This window comes from Cyanistes caeruleus, chromosome 17 (genome assembly GCF_971803275.1).
Source record: "Cyanistes caeruleus chromosome 17, bCyaCae1.hap1.1, whole genome shotgun sequence".
NCBI classification, from domain to species: domain Eukaryota; kingdom Metazoa; phylum Chordata; class Aves; order Passeriformes; family Paridae; genus Cyanistes; species Cyanistes caeruleus.
In genome coordinates, this window is record NC_141717.1 from 279,935 (window position 1) to 290,666 (window position 10,732).

Sequence of the window (10,732 nt, forward strand, 5' to 3'; positions counted from 1 at the left end):
GCCAGCCCCCTTCTCTTTCCAGGCTGAGCATCCCCAGCCCCACACGGACAGCAGTCCGATGCGTGGCAGTCAAGGCTAAAGGGTAGCAAATGGCTACATCAGGAAGTGAGAGATGGAAGCTTTTGGAGATGGAAGCTTTACCTCTAAATGTAGAAAAGAAAGAGAAGTGGAGGGGGAAATGGTGGGACTCTGGCTCTGTTCTAACTGGCGAAGATTTTCTTTTCTTCTTTTCTGTCGTGCTAACCCAAGTTTTGTTGTTTGAAAGGAGGTTTAGCAAAATATCCATCGTCTTCTCCACTGCTGAAACACTGAACAACACCTGGGCAGGCTGAGGATGCAGAGCAAAACCTGCAAATATCTACTGCTGATCGTGATCCTGGGGAATGCAGCTAAAGCCAGCCAAAAGCAATTTCTGGAAAGTCAAGCCTGCTTTACGTTTTCTGGAGTTTGGTTGTGCCAACTTCACCAGTCATTTCTAAAAAAGGAAAAGAAACTCCAAGCAAAAGAGAGAAAAACACAAAGAAACCAACCCAAAGAAACCAATCAAACAAACAGATAAAACACCCCCAATCAAACCAAAGGCAATGAGAAGTTAGGACTAGTTGTAAGGATATCACAGCAGGCGAATGGCTGCTTCCTACTCGGATCACCATCCAAAGCCACCTAGAACAACTTCTCCAAAACATATCCAACAGGAGAAATGGAAAAAGTGATCCATGGCAGCTCTGCATTGTGGTGAAGGATGAGCATGCAGTGGTCCAGATGCAGCATTGCCCACCCTCCAGGCTGCTGTTTGCTCTGCTGAAAGACTCTTGCAGGACTCTTGTGGCCCCTCTCCATGCAATGGAAATCCTTGCCACAGCTCTCAGTTGAGGCACTGGCATTTCCAGAGCCAGATTCCTGCACAATCTTACTGCCTGCTGAGCATCTGGGAAAGGTGCTGAGCATCTTCAGGCCTAGAAGCACAAAAGAGCTCAGGCTCTCCCCGAACTGGGTTTTCAGGGCAGCTTTCCATATCTCTGCAAGATTTCTTCATCCCTCAACACGTCTGACTTTATTATGTCCAACGATGCATTTGGGTTTCTTCCGTCCTCTTGTGTGCCCGTGAGTAACCTTCCACGTGGATGAAGGAGATTGTGTACAGGACAATTGATTGCGGCATTGCCATTTGGCTTCACTGTCACTCAGTTGAACACGGTCCTTATCTAAGAAGGACTTCCAAGAAATGGGTAGGAGTTTTGGCTGTGAGAGGAGCAGAAAGCACATTTTCTACAGCAAATTGCTAGCTGATGCACTTTCCTCCCTGCCAAAATAGTGATTGCCATTCATCTTCCTGGGAAGAATGTAAAGACCCATTCAGAGATGCCAGGTTCAGCTGGCCTGTGGCTTTGTGTGCCTCATTTCACATGTCCAATTTCAAGGGCCACTAAAAGAGGCTCATGTTTGCCTTGCTACCCACAAGTGCTGTAGGTATTTCCAGGAGAAGAGGGAAAACATCGCTGTCCTGTGGTGTGGTAGAAATGCCACCACAACTGTGATTGTGTGAGCAAAGCCAGCCAGTGCTTTTTGGGGCAGCAGCAGCAGCTGAGAGTGTGGCAGAGCGGTTGTGATACTCTTTTTAGAGTCCTGCAAACATTGTTCCCGAAACAACCCACAGCTTTGCAAATGTGCCCGAAGAAAATGCAAAGAGAACTGGGGTGTGAAAATCAAAGACTGTTTATCTGTAGAAGAAAAGGAACAAGAATGAACTACACCACATATTTACACTGTAAGAATATTGGTAACAACAACAACAACCACAACAACAACAACAAACTATAGAACCTATTTACCTGAGAAGAGATCTAACAAAACTCTATGAAACGTATTTACAGACAACTTAAACAAACTCTAAAACCTCTATCCTGAACACAACAACTGTAAAACGTATGTACAGCAGGGTGGCATCTGTGTCTGTGATGTCCCTAAGTCCTGCAAGAAAAACAAGTAGCACGGTCAGTGCAGTCAGGCACGGAAGGGTGTTGCATGTGCTGCCGGGCTGGGACACTGGCCCAGTGGGACTCTGCTGCCAGAAGGGAGCCTGGCTGGGGGCTGTGGCCCAGGCACTGGAACAGGGCTTGTGTGGCCCACAGCAAGCCCAGGCCAGGCCAGGGATGGCCAGCAGAATCCAGTGCATGGGCTAGCGTGTCCCTGAGCAGGAAGTGCCCAGCCCGGCCCCAGGCTGGCAGCAGGGGCCCCATTCTGCCTGTGGGGAGCACCTGCCTGTTCTGCTGCTGGCATCGGTCTTCATCCCAAGACCATGTCTTCCTCCTTGTCTTTTAGATCAATATCCATCTCTTCAACATAATCTTTCGTTTCCACCTCCATCTCTTCCTCTGTCTCGTACATATCCACATCCATCTCTTCCTCTCCAGTATCCTCTCCGTCCACTTCCATGGCTTCTTCTCTATCAGTCTGTGTATCGACGTCCGTCTCCTCCTCTCCGTCTGTGCCAGCCTGCAGAGGTAGCAAAATTTCCCACACTGTCCCACAGAGCTCCAGCCCAGCCAGGCAGCTGCAGGGTGTCCGCCTCCGTGGAATAGTACCATACCTCTTTTGGAACAAATGCAGACATCCTGCAGGGATGGAGAGCAAAATCCAAGCGATGGGGAGCTTTGGGGACTGCTGGGGGAATCAGGGAGCAGGTGGCAACAAGGTGACAGGGGTAGGCTTGGAGCAGGGTGAATGAAGAGCGTGCTGGCACAAGGAGCCAAGGGTTGTGTTGTGGCCGTTGCTGGATGCTGGAAGTTCTAGCTGGAGCGTGCACTGTGACATCACCGCCAGGAGTTCAGGCCCAGGCTGAAGTGGACAACGGAGACCGTAGAATGAACGATGGAATCCCTGGGTGCTTGGGCTTGGAAGGGATCCTAAAGACCATCTTGTTCCAAGCGGAGCGATCTTCCCCTAGAATAGGTTGCTCAGAGCCCCGCTCCCAGCTGGCCTTGGATGTTGCCAAGGATGGAGCATCCCCAGCCTCTGTGCACAGCCTGGGCCAGTGGCCCAGCAGCCGGAGTGGAAAAGAGCAGCTTCATTAGATCCAACTTCAAGCTCACTCCTGCAGTTGAAAGGCTTCTCCTCCCTGTGCCCATCTTTCCTAGAGCTGCAGGGAGGCCTCGCCAGCCCCCTTCTCTTTCCAGGCTGAGCATCCCCAGCCCCACACGGACAGCAGTCCGATGCGTGGCAGTCAAGGCTAAAGGGTAGCAAATGGCTACATCAGGAAGTGAGAGATGGAAGCTTTTGGAGATGGAAGCTTTACCTCTAAATGTAGAAAAGAAAGAAAAGTGGAGGGGGAAATGGTGGGACTCTGGCTCTGTTCTAACTGGCGAAGATTTTCTTTTCTTTTTTTCTGTCGTGCTAACCCAAGTTCTGTTGTTTGAAAGGAGGTTTAGCAAAATATCCATCGTCTTCTCCACTGCTGAAACACTGAACAACACCTGGGCAGGCTGAGGATGCAGAGCAAAACCTGCAAATATCTACTGCTGATCGTGATCCTGGGGAATGCAGCTAAAGCCAGCCAAATGCAATTTCTGGAAAGTCAAGCCTGCTTTACGTTTTCTGGAGTTTGGTTGTGCCAACTTCACCAGTCATTTCTAAAAAAGGAAAAGAAACTCCAAGCAAAAGAGAGAAAAACACAAAGAAACCAACCCAAAGAAACCAATCAAACAAACAGATAAAACACCCCCAATCAAACCAAAGGCAATGAGAAGTTAGGACTAGTTGTAAGGATATCACAGCAGGCGAATGGCTGCTTCCTACTTGGATCACCATCCAAAGCCACCTAGAACAACTTGTCCAAAACATATCCAACAGGACAAATGGAAAAAGTGATCCATGGCAGCTCTGCATTGTGGTGAAGGATGAGCATGCAGTGGTCCAGATGCAGCATTGCCCACCCTCCAGGCTGCTGTTTGCTCTGCTGAAAGACTCTTGCAGGACTCTTGTGGCCCCTCTCCATGCAATGGAAATCCTTGCCACAGCTCTCAGTTGAGGCACTGGCATTTCCAGAGCCAGATTCAGGCACAATCCTACTGCCTGCTGAGCATCTGGGAAAGGTGCTGAGCATCTTCAGGCCTAGAAGCACAAAAGAGCTCAGGCTCTCCCCGAACTGGGTTTTCAGGGCAGCTTTCCATATCTCTGCAAGATTTCTTCATCCCTCAACACGTCTGACTTTATTATGTCCAACGATGCATTTGGGTTTCTTCCGTCCTCTTGTGTGCCCGTGAGTAACCTTCCACGTGGATGAAGGAGATTGTGTACAGGACAATTGATTGCGGCATTGCCATTTGGCTTCACTGTCACTCAGTTGAACACGGTCCTTATCTAAGAAGGACTTCCAAGAAATGGGTAGGAGTTTGGGCTGTGAGAGGAGCAGAAAGCACATTTTCTACAGCAAATTGCTAGCTGATGCACTTTCCTCCCTGCCAAAATAGTGATTGCCATTCATCTTCCTGGGAAGAATGTAAAGACCCATTCAGAGATGCCAGGTTCAGCTGGCCTGTGGCTTTGTGTGCCTCATTTCACATGTCCAATTTCAAGGGCCACTAAAAGAGGCTCATGTTTGCCTTGCTACCCACAAGTGCTGTAGGTATTTCCAGGAGAAGAGGGAAAACATCGCTGTCCTGTGGTGTGGTAGAAATGCCACCACAACTGTGATTGTGTGAGCAAAGCCAGCCAGTGCTTTTTGGGGCAGCAGCAGCAGCTGAGAGTGTGGCAGAGCGGTTGTGATACTCTTTTTAGAGTCCTGCAAACATTGTTCCCGAAACAACCCACAGCTTTGCAAATGTGCCCGAAGAAAATGCAAAGAGAACTGGGGTGTGAAAATCAAAGACTGTTTATCTGTAGAAGAAAAGGAACAAGAATGAACTACACCACATATTTACACTGTAAGAATATTGGTAACAACAACAACAACCACAACAACAACAACAAACTATAGAACCTATTTACCTGAGAAGAGATCTAACAAAACTCTATGAAACGTATTTACAGGCAACTTAAACAAACTCTAAAACCTCTATCCTGAACACAACAACTGTAAAACGTATGTACAGCAGGGTGGCATCTGTGTCTGTGATGTCCCTAAGTCCTGCAAGAAAAACAAGTAGCACGGTCAGTGCAGTCAGGCACGGAAGGGTGTTCCATGTGCTGCCGGGCTGGGACACTGGCCCAGTGGGACTCTGCTGCCAGAAGGGAGCCTGGCTGGGGGCTGTGGCCCAGGCACTGGAACAGGGCTTGTGTGGCCCACAGCAAGCCCAGGCCAGGCCAGGGATGGCCAGCAGAATCCAGTGCATGGGCTAGCGTGTCCCTGAGCAGGAAGTGCCCAGCCCGGCCCCAGGCTGGCAGCAGGGGCCCCATTCTGCCTGTGGGGAGCACCTGCCTGTTCTGCTGCTGGCATCGGTCTTCATCCCAAGACCATGTCTTCCTCCTTGTCTTTTAGATCAATATCCATCTCTTCAACATAATCTTTCGTTTCCACCTCCATCTCTTCCTCTGTCTCGTACATATCCACATCCATCTCTTGCTCTCCAGTATCCTCTCCGTCCACTTCCATGGCTTCTTCTCTATCAGTCTGTGTATCGACGTCCGTCTCCTCCTCTCCGTCTGTGCCAGCCTGCAGAGGTAGCAAAATTTCCCAGCCTGTCCCACAGAGCTCCAGCCCAGCCAGGCAGCTGCGGGGTGTCCGCCTCCGTGGAATAGTACCATACCTCTTTTGGAACAAATGCAGACATCCTGCAGGGATGGAGAGCAAAATCCAAGCGATGGGGAGCTTTGGGGACTGCTGGGGGAATCAGGGAGCAGGTGGCAACAAGGTGACAGGGGTAGGCTTGGAGCAGGGTGAATGAAGAGCGTGCTGGCACAAGGAGCCAAGGGTTGTGTTGTGGCCGTTGCTGGATGCTGGAAGTTCTAGCTGGAGCGTGCACTGTGACATCACCGCCAGGAGTTCAGGCCCAGGCTGAAGTGGACAACGGAGACCGTAGAATGAACGATGGAATCCCTGGGTGCTTGGGCTTGGAAGGGACCCTAAAGACCATCTTGTTCCAAGCGGAGCGATCTTCCCCTAGAATAGGTTGCTCAGAGCCCCGCTCCCAGCTGGCCTTGGATGTTGCCAAGGATGGAGCATCCCCAGCCTCTGTGCACAGCCTGGGCCAGTGGCCCAGCAGCCGGAGTGGAAAAGAGCAGCTTCATTAGATCCAACTTCAAGCTCACTCCTGCAGTTGAAAGGCTTCTCCTCCCTGTGCCCATCTTTCCTAGAGCTGCAGGGAGGCCTCGCCAGCCCCCTTCTCTTTCCAGGCTGAGCATCCCCAGCCCCACACGGACAGCAGTCCGATGCGTGGCAGTCAAGGCTAAAGGGTAGCAAATGGCTACATCAGGAAGTGAGAGATGGAAGCTTTTGGAGATGGAAGCTTTACCTCTAAATGTAGAAAAGAAAGAGAAGTGGAGGGGGAAATGGTGGGACTCTGGCTCTGTTCTAACTGGCGAAGATTTTCTTTTCTTCTTTTCTGTCGTGCTAACCCAAGTTTTGTTGTTTGAAAGGAGGTTTAGCAAAATATCCATCGTCTTCTCCACTGCTGAAACACTGAACAACACCTGGGCAGGCTGAGGATGCAGAGCAAAACCTGCAAATATCTACTGCTGATCGTGATCCTGGGGAATGCAGCTAAAGCCAGCCAAAAGCAATTTCTGGAAAGTCAAGCCTGCTTTACGTTTTCTGGAGTTTGGTTGTGCCAACTTCACCAGTCATTTCTAAAAAAGGAAAAGAAACTCCAAGCAAAAGAGAGAAAAACACAAAGAAACCAACCCAAAGAAACCAATCAAACAAACAGATAAAACACCCCCAATCAAACCAAAGGCAATGAGAAGTTAGGACTAGTTGTAAGGATATCACAGCAGGCGAATGGCTGCTTCCTACTTGGATCACCATCCAAAGCCACCTAGAACAACTTGTCCAAAACATATCCAACAGGACAAATGGAAAAAGTGATCCATGGCAGCTCTGCATTGTGGTGAAGGATGAGCATGCAGTGGTCCAGATGCAGCATTGCCCACCCTCCAGGCTGCTGTTTGCTCTGCTGAAAGACTCTTGCAGGACTCTTGTGGCCCCTCTCCATGCAATGGAAATCCTTGCCACAGCTCTCAGTTGAGGCACTGGCATTTCCAGAGCCAGATTCCTGCACAATCTTACTGCCTGCTGAGCATCTGGGAAAGCTGCTGAGCATCTTCAGGCCTAGAAGCACAAAAGAGCTCAGGCTCTCCCCGAACTGGGTTTTCAGGGCAGCTTTCCATATCTCTGCAAGATTTCTTCATCCCTCAACACGTCTGACTTTATTATGTCCAACGATGCATTTGGGTTTCTTCCGTCCTCTTGTGTGCCCGTGAGTAACCTTCCACGTGGATGAAGGAGATTGTGTACAGGACAATTGATTGCGGCATTGCCATTTGGCTTCACTGTCACTCAGTTGAACACGGTCCTTATCTAAGAAGGACTTCCAAGAAATGGGTAGGAGTTTGGGCTGTGAGAGGAGCAGAAAGCACATTTTCTACAGCAAATTGCTAGCTGATGCACTTTCCTCCCTGCCAAAATAGTGATTGCCATTCATCTTCCTGGGAAGAATGTAAAGACCCATTCAGAGATGCCAGGTTCAGCTGGCCTGTGGCTTTGTGTGCCTCATTTCACATGTCCAATTTCAAGGGCCACTAAAAGAGGCTCATGTTTGCCTTGCTACCCACAAGTGCTGTAGGTATTTCCAGGAGAAGAGGGAAAACATCGCTGTCCTGTGGTGTGGTAGAAATGCCACCACAACTGTGATTGTGTGAGCAAAGCCAGCCAGTGCTTTTTGGGGCAGCAGCAGCAGCTGAGAGTGTGGCAGAGCGGTTGTGATACTCTTTTTAGAGTCCTGCAAACATTGTTCCCGAAACAACCCACAGCTTTGCAAATGTGCCCGAAGAAAATGCAAAGAGAACTGGGGTGTGAAAATCAAAGACTGTTTATCTGTAGAAGAAAAGGAACAAGAATGAACTACACCACATATTTACACTGTAAGAATATTGGTAACAACAACAACAACCACAACAACAACAACAAACTATAGAACCTATTTACCTGAGAAGAGATCTAACAAAACTCTATGAAACGTATTTACAGACAACTTAAACAAACTCTAAAACCTCTATCCTGAACACAACAACTGTAAAACGTATGTACAGCAGGGTGGCATCTGTGTCTGTGATGTCCCTAAGTCCTGGAAGAAAAACAAGTAGCACGGTCAGTGCAGTCAGGCACGGAAGGGTGTTCCATGTGCTGCCGGGCTGGGACACTGGCCCAGTGGGACTCTGCTGCCAGAAGGGAGCCTGGCTGGGGGCTGTGGCCCAGGCACTGGAACAGGGCTTGTGTGGCCCACAGCAAGCCCAGGCCAGGCCAGGGATGGCCAGCAGAATCCAGTGCATGGGCTAGCGTGTCCCTGAGCAGGAAGTGCCCAGCCCGGCCCCAGGCTGGCAGCAGGGGCCCCATTCTGCCTGTGGGGAGCACCTGCCTGTTCTGCTGCTGGCATCGGTCTTCATCCCAAGACCATGTCTTCCTCCTTGTCTTTTAGATCAATATCCATCTCTTCAACATAATCTTTCGTTTCCACCTCCATCTCTTCCTCTGTCTCGTACATATCCACATCCATCTCTTCCTCTCCAGTATCCTCTCCGTCCACTTCCATGGCTTCTTCTCTATCAGTCTGTGTATCGACGTCCGTCTCCTCCTCTCCGTCTGTGCCAGCCTGCAGAGGTAGCAAAATTTCCCACACTGTCCCACAGAGCTCCAGCCCAGCCAGGCAGCTGCGGGGTGTCCGCCTCCGTGGAATAGTACCATACCTCTTTTGGAACAAATGCAGACATCCTGCAGGGATGGAGAGCAAAATCCAAGCGATGGGGAGCTTTGGGGACTGCTGGGGGAATCAGGGAGCAGGTGGCAACAAGGTGACAGGGGTAGGCTTGGAGCAGGGTGAATGAAGAGCGTGCTGGCACAAGGAGCCAAGGGTTGTGTTGTGGCCGTTGCTGGATGCTGGAAGTTCTAGCTGGAGCGTGCACTGTGACATCACCGCCAGGAGTTCAGGCCCAGGCTGAAGTGGACAACGGAGACCGTAGAATGAACGATGGAATCCCTGGGTGCTTGGGCTTGGAAGGGATCCTAAAGACCATCTTGTTCCAAGCGGAGCGATCTTCCCCTAGAATAGGTTGCTCAGAGCCCCGCTCCCAGCTGGCCTTGGATGTTGCCAAGGATGGAGCATCCCCAGCCTCTGTGCACAGCCTGGGCCAGTGGCCCAGCAGCCGGAGTGGAAAAGAGCAGCTTCATTAGATCCAACTTCAAGCTCACTCCTGCAGTTGAAAGGCTTCTCCTCCCTGTGCCCATCTTTCCTAGAGCTGCAGGGAGGCCTCGCCAGCCCCCTTCTCTTTCCAGGCTGAGCATCCCCAGCCCCACACGGACAGCAGTCCGATGCGTGGCAGTCAAGGCTAAAGGGTAGCAAATGGCTACATCAGGAAGTGAGAGATGGAAGCTTTTGGAGATGGAAGCTTTACCTCTAAATGTAGAAAAGAAAGAAAAGTGGAGGGGGAAATGGTGGGACTCTGGCTCTGTTCTAACTGGCGAAGATTTTCTTTTCTTCTTTTCTGTCGTGCTAACCCAAGTTCTGTTGTTTGAAAGGAGGTTTAGCAAAATATCCATCGTCTTCTCCACTGCTGAAACACTGAACAACACCTGGGCAGGCTGAGGATGCAGAGCAAAACCTGCAAATATCTACTGCTGATCGTGATCCTGGGGAATGCAGCTAAAGCCAGCCAAATGCAATTTCTGGAAAGTCAAGCCTGCTTTACGTTTTCTGGAGTTTGGTTGTGCCAACTTCACCAGTCATTTCTAAAAAAGGAAAAGAAACTCCAAGCAAAACAGAGAAAAACACAAAGAAACCAACCCAAAGAAACCAATCAAACAAACAGATAAAACACCCCCAATCAAACCAAAGGCAATGAGAAGTTAGGACTAGTTGTAAGGATATCACAGCAGGCGAATGGCTGCTTCCTACTTGGATCACCATCCAAAGCCACCTAGAACAACTTCTCCAAAACATATCCAACTGGACAAATGGAAAAAGTGATCCATGGCAGCTCTGCATTGTGGTGAAGGATGAGCATGCAGTGGTCCAGATGCAGCATTGCCCACCCTCCAGGCTGCTGTTTGCTCTGCTGAAAGACTCTTGCAGGACTCTTGTGGCCCCTCTCCATGCAATGGAAATCCTTGCCACAGCTCTCAGTTGAGGCACTGGCATTTCCAGAGCCAGATTCAGGCACAATCCTACTGCCTGCTGAGCATCTGGGAAAGGTGCTGAGCATCTTCAGGCCTAGAAGCACAAAAGAACTCAGGCTCTCCCCGAACTGGGTTTTCAGGGCAGCTTTCCATATCTCTGCAAGATTTCTTCATCCCTCAACACGTCTGACTTTATTATGTCCAACGATGCATTTGGGTTTCTTCCGTCCTCTTGTGTGCCCGTGAGTAACCTTCCACGTGGATGAAGGAGATTGTGTACAGGACAATTGATTGCGGCATTGCCATTTGGCTTCACTGTCACTCAGTTGAACACGGTCCTTATCTAAGAAGGACTTCCAAGAAATGGGTAGGAGTTTTGGCTGTGAGAGGAGCAGAAAGCACATTTTC

At 49.9% G+C, this 10,732-nt stretch overlaps 1 long non-coding RNA gene across 1 annotated transcript; it reads right to left on the reverse strand.

Moving 5' to 3' along the window:
• Positions 1–1,698: 1,698 nt before the first annotated feature.
• Positions 1,699–9,628, reverse strand: LOC147649976 (uncharacterized). Its single transcript, XR_015277254.1, has 7 exons — positions 8,899–9,628; positions 8,571–8,804; positions 5,745–8,279; positions 5,417–5,650; positions 2,591–5,125; positions 2,263–2,496; positions 1,699–1,971 (listed from the first exon to the last, which is right to left on the reverse strand). It is a non-coding gene; the product is annotated as an uncharacterized LOC147649976 (long non-coding RNA).
• Between the last annotated feature and the right edge of the window lie 1,104 nt (positions 9,629–10,732).